The sequence below is a fragment of the Salminus brasiliensis genome, chromosome 11 (genome assembly GCF_030463535.1).
Source record: "Salminus brasiliensis chromosome 11, fSalBra1.hap2, whole genome shotgun sequence".
Lineage (NCBI taxonomy): Eukaryota > Metazoa > Chordata > Actinopteri > Characiformes > Bryconidae > Salminus > Salminus brasiliensis.
The window spans coordinates 18,638,221-18,644,518 of NC_132888.1; positions in this window are offsets into that span (position 1 = coordinate 18,638,221).

Here is a 6,298-nt window from a genome sequence, read left to right on the forward strand (position 1 = left end):
TCACTGTGTTGTGTTTTTGAATAACCCGAACTGCTTCTTTCTAATTGATGAACCTAAAGACTAGTTTTGCTGGAGCACCATCAGCTGCATTGCATCTGCTAATGTTTTTTGCTCTGTACAACACTTTTTGTACACCAATTTTATGGTTTTAACAAAAATATTGCACTGTTTTGAGAAATAACAGACATTTGTAAACACCCCTTCTATTATCACTGGCTCAAAAGTTCAGGAATCTAGGGCTGATAAGCAGTTTCCTCGCCATTTTCCAGTCGACCAGGGTCCCTGGTGTTTATTGATGATATAAGTGCTGATAGACGAAGCAGGACAAAGTGTAGACAAAGTGTACAGAGCTTTACTTTCTGATCAGATGGAGTCAAAGGCTGCAAAACCAATGGATGGAGGATGGCACTTCCCAGTGCAGATGAACAGTGAGCTAAAACAAACTGTAAAAGCAACTTAAGAGCTTCTGGGATGGAATGGAATGTTCCTAAAGGCTGAATAAATCATCTGAGCTCAACCCAATCAAGCAGCTTTTCACTTTCTCAAGATAAAACTGAAATGCAGAAAGAACCACAAACAGGCAGCAGCTGAAGGCGGCTGCAAAAAAAGGCCTTGCAAAGCGTATCAAGCTCAGCATGGGTTTCAGTCTTCAGGCAGTCATTGAGTGCCAAGGTTTGCAAGGTTTTGCATGTGGAAATAAAGGCGCACTGCAAAAATGGCTGTAATTAAAGCATTAATGCAATATTTTGGTTTAATCCCTTAAAATTAAAGCTGAAAATTCAAAGCTGAAAACAAGCTCCAGTCTGCTGATTCTGGCAGTGGATGCCTCGATTGTGTGCGTCCCATAATGAAATGAGGCTTCCAAAGAATATTTGGAGCGCATTGGAGGGCTCAGTGTCAGAAAGCTGTGTCTCAGTCAGAGGTCGGGGTCTTTCAGCTGCAATGACAGAGATGGTTCAAGAGACAAGAATGTTCTGAAGTAGTCAGCAATGAGTCCAGATCTAGAGATGAGAGAGATCCAAGAACAGCAACTGGGAGACAGGACACCTTAAATCTGAAAGCCCTGGAGCAGTTAACAAAAGAATTGTGGTCTAATAGAGTTCCAGTAGGAAAGTGAAAGAAACCCATATATATAAAGTGAACCAAATATTCATACAAATGTTGTCCAGTCCATTTCTGGAATTATGTGCAGATGAAATCCCAGCTTTTTGAGCCCTTCAAGCTTCAAGTACAGCTCGGCTTGACCCGCCATCCCTCAAAATCCGCGGAAGACAAGCTTCCAGGGTTTTTTCTGTCCTGGTACCAAAGTGGAGGAACGAGCTTCCCCTGGGTGTTCGAACGGCCAAGTCGCTCGCTGTCTTCAAACGCAGACTGAAGACCCACCTCTTCAGAGAGAACTTGGACGAATAGCAGAGTACTATGGTCACCTTATTGTCTTGTGTTTAGTAATGTCTAAGCTTAGAGGTATCCTTTGAATTATTAGTCTATTCTAACTAGCTGAGGTTTTTCTTGGGTAAATAGTAAAGCACTTTTGTAAGTCGCTCTGGATAAGAGCATCTGCTACATGCCGTAAATGTAGAACTATAGTACTAGAGATGTTGTACCAGAAATGTACATTTCCACCTCGAGAACACAATTGGGGGGGGGGGGCATCTTATTCTCGAATTTGAACATTGAGTCAGATGGACGACTAAACTATGAGAAACACGTATTGTGCCGTTTCAGCATGAATATTATACAGTGGGGAAAAAAAGTATTTAGTCAGTCACCAATTGTGCAAGTTCTCCCACTTAAAAAATGAGAGAGACCTGTAATTGACATCATAGGTAGACCTCAACAATGAGAGACAAAATGAGAAAAGAAAATCAGAATATCACATTGTCTGATTTTTAAAGAATTCTTTTGCAAATAATGGTGGAAAATAAGTATTTGGTCAATAACAAAAGTTAATCTCAATACTTTGTTATATATCCTTTGTTGGCAATGACAGAGGTCAAATGTTTTCTGTAAGTCTTCACAAGGTTGGCACACATCGTTGCTGGTATGTTGGCCCATTCCTCCATGCAGATCTCCTCTAGAGCAGTGATGTTTTGGGGCTGTCGGCGGGCAACACAGGCCTTCAATTCCCTCAAAGGTTTTCTATGGGGTTGAGATCTGGAGACTGGCTAGGCCACTCCAGGACCTTGAAATGCTTCTTACGAAGCCACTCCTTTGTTGCCCTGGCAGTGTGCTTGGGATCATTGTCATGCTGAAAGACCCAGCCACGTTTCATCTTCAATGCCCTTGCTGATGGAAGGAGGTTTGCACTCAAAATCTCACAATACATGGCCCCATTCATTCTTTCATGTACACGGACCAGTCGTTCTAGTCCCTTTGCAGAGAATCAGCCCCAAAGCATGATGTTGCAACCCCCATGCTTCACAGCTGGTATGGTGTTCTTTGGATCCAACTCAGCATTCACTCTCCTCCAAACACAATGAGTTGTGTTTGTACCAAACAGTTCTACTTTGGTTTCATCTGACCATAAGACATTCTCCCAATACTCTTCCGGAACATCCAAATGCTCTCTAGCAAACTTCAGACGCGCCCAGATATGTACTGGCTTAAGCAGGGGAACACATCTGGCACTGCAAGATCTGAGTCCCTGGCGGCGTAGTGTGTTACTGTAACCTTTGTAACGTTGGTCTCAGCTTTCTGCAGGTCATTCACTAGGTCTCCCCGCGTGGTTCTGAAATTTTTGCTCACCGTTCTTGTGATCATTTTGACCCCACGGGCTGTCATCTTACATGGAGCAGTGGTCTTGTAGGTCTCCCATTTTCTGATTATTGCTCCCACAGTAGATTTCTTCACACCAAGCTGCTTGCCTTGACTGTTTGAGGTTGTGGGCAGGTATCTTTTATACTGGTAACGAGTTCAAACAGGTGCCATTAATACAGGTAATGAGTGGAGGACAGAGAAGCCTCTTAAAGAAGAAGTTACAGGTCTGTGACAGCCAGAAATCTTGTTTGGTTGTAGGTGACCAAATACTTATTTTCCACCATTATTTGCAAATAAATTCTTTAAAAATCAGACAATGTGATTTTCAGAATTTGAGGTATAGTTGAGGTCTACCTATGATGTCAATTACAGGCCTTTTTTTTAAGTGGGAGAACCTAGAAATTGTCAGCTCTCGTCACGGACAACCTGTTTATGCTAGACTGGAGGTTATGCATGTGGTGTCACAGGTGGCGGGAGTTACTGTGGCCATGCCCACTGAGTTGCAAAACGATTAAAAACAGATTCAGCAGGAATTCAGAGCGACACTTTTACAGACTGCCAAAAGCTAAAGAGAAGAGAAAGGAATGGACTTGCTACAATTTGTAGAAATAACTGGGATCCAGGCGCTGAAATGTGTGTTAGATGTGGTGAAGTCACTCTCTGAAAGCAGGTGCGGGGGAAAAAACAAGCCCTGGCTTAATTCGATTAAAAGGGAAAGCAAGCAAAACTGAATACAAAACTCCTCTAAATGAGGACTGGACGTTTCTGGCTACACACTGATATCCATTTGACCATTGGTTCTTTGGTAATTTGTATGGATCATAGTCGTGTCCAGCTGTCTTTTACTTGAGAAGCTGCACCTCCAGCTGCACAGTTAAAGAGGATAATTCATTCATGTTTTTTGAAATAGTCCATTTTTATATCATATTGTGTGACAGAACTGATAGTGTTGTGAAAGGTGTTTTTTAATTAAAATAAGGCATTTCAGTCATAATTTAAGCTCTTATTTGACTTATTTGATATGGTAAAGATTAGCCAATGACACATGATGACCTAATTCATGACAATATGATAACTGCTATAGTCCAAACTATATCCTGTTTAATTCAACACTTACACTGTATGGACAAAAAGTATTGGGACACACCTCTTGATCATTGAATTCAGGCACTTAATTCAGTCCAGTGGCCAGTGGTGTATAAAATATTTTACCTTCTTCAGGGCGTCCACTGTTACAAAAACTAAGGAAATTATCAGTATATATGATCCATTTCACCTGCAGTATCGCCAAACAGCCGAAACACGCAAGCGAAACACGCAAGCGTTGGGTCCCTAGCTCCAACCTCAACAGCTAGCAGACTGCTGTGCGATGAAGGGAGAGAGCGCCATCTACCCACCCAGACGCATTGTATTTTAATTAGACATTTATGTTTAAAGTACCTCACAGGAGAGAAATACAGGTGTTATGGTTCGATGTTAACTTGAATTGAATTGTGACACAAATTCAACATTTTGTTTTTAGAGTGCAAATCAGTGTGTATTGGATTTTAGTAAAGAGGTCAAGCCATGTGAAAATAACAGTGGTTTTGCCTTTCTTTTTGGTAAGTATTCTTGCATGTTCTAATGGAAAAGCAATGCATTGTGTGCACTGTATGTCACATTTTTCCACTGTAGTGATTGCTTTTTAATGTGGCACTAATTCATCTTCATAAGAAGCTACATTCAGCCTCATTAAAGGAGGAAAAGAGAACACCCAACACTTTCAGAGTGAAACCTTTACTGCTCACTCCAGCGGCGGGGCGGTGCTAGGGCTAGGGTCAGTGAACAAATTGGGCCTAAGCCCCAAGCTCCATACCTATATTACTTTTATATTGTATAAAATCCTATATTACTAACTATAAACATATACTGACCACCCCAAACAGGTTTAAGTTAAACAGTAAAAACACTGGTGCAGTTTTGAATGTGCTCAGAACTCTAACCCTAACCCTTCCTCTTGGCTCTGTTTCTCTCTCCTTAACATGCCTGTCGTTCTTCTCTTTTCCTCTTTTATTTCCTCCCTGGCTCCATTTGTCTCCGTCTCGTGTTGCTGTATCTCTCTGCTCTCACTGTTGGGGGTTTTACCTGCTTGCTCACACTCTTGATCTAGTAAAACAGTCATGGACAGTAATCAGCAGAAACATTTAATAACGCATAAGCAATGCATTACTCATTTCCCTAAACCACTTAGTGCAAGTGCTTTATGCCTACCGTCTCTGTCTGTGGTTTTACCACTGCGTACACTTTCACTTTCCTCTCTTTTTCATCTACTTCAGGTCACTTTGTGTAACAGCATTACAATAAGGTCTCAGATCCACATGAGAAAATTGTATTATATTATTAGTATTAGAATTCTTCCTTCTTAGAAACCTAATGCACTGGTAATCGTTAGCTTATGAGGGGGTGTGTAGAAGCAGGAGTTGTTGTTGACACTTTTTCATTAATGCAGTGTTCATTATTTCTTTTTAAACAAGGAGAAGAAAGGTTGGTGTGACAAAGCAAATATCTGAATATTCCTCGGTGGTCCACATTACAGGCAGAAACAGAAGACTTGCAAGAGGGCTGATTTAAAGTTGATTCACACAAGGATAAAATTGTTGGTACCCCTCGGTTAATGAAAGAAAAACCCACAGTGGACACAGAAATAACTTGAATCTGACAAAAGTAATAATAAATAAAAATGTTATGAAAATGAACCAATGAAAGACAGACATCGCTTCAACAGAAATATTTAAAAAAATAAACTCATGAAATAGGCCTGGACAGAAATGATGGTACCCTTAACTTAATATTTTGTCAGGGACAGTAATCAGCAGAAACACTCAATAATGCATAAGCAATGCATTACTCATTTCCCTAAAACACTTAGTGCAAGTGCTTTATGCCTCCTAATGGATAGACTACTGTCTCTGTCTGTGGTTTTACCACTGCATGCACTTTCACTTTCCTCTCTTTTTCATCTACTTCAGGTCACTTTGTGTAACAGCATTACAATAAGGTCTCAGATCCACATGAGAAAATTGTATTATATTATTAGTATTAGAATTCTTCCTTCTTAGAAACCTAATGCACTGGTAATCGTTAGCTTATGAGTGGGGGGGGTATGGAAGCAGGAGTTGTTGTTGACACTTTTTAATTAATGCAGTGTTCATTATTTCTTTTTAAACAAGGAGAAGAAAGGTTAGTGTGACAAAGCAAATATCTGAATATTCTTCTGTGGTCCACATTACAGGCCCTAGTTCACTAGTGTGTGTGTGTTCACTACCACAGATGGGTTAAATGCGGAGGACACATTTCGCTGTACATTGTACAGTGACAAATACATGCAGCTTTACCTTTACCTTTTTACCTTTACAGGCAGAAACATAAGACTTGCAAGATGGCTGATTTAGAGTTGATAAGCAAGAGATTAGAGTGAACCTATTGGACATGTGTTGGAAAAGAGTCCCAGGGCCTAAAGGTAAAGGTGCACATATTTGTCACTGTACAGCAAAATGTGTCC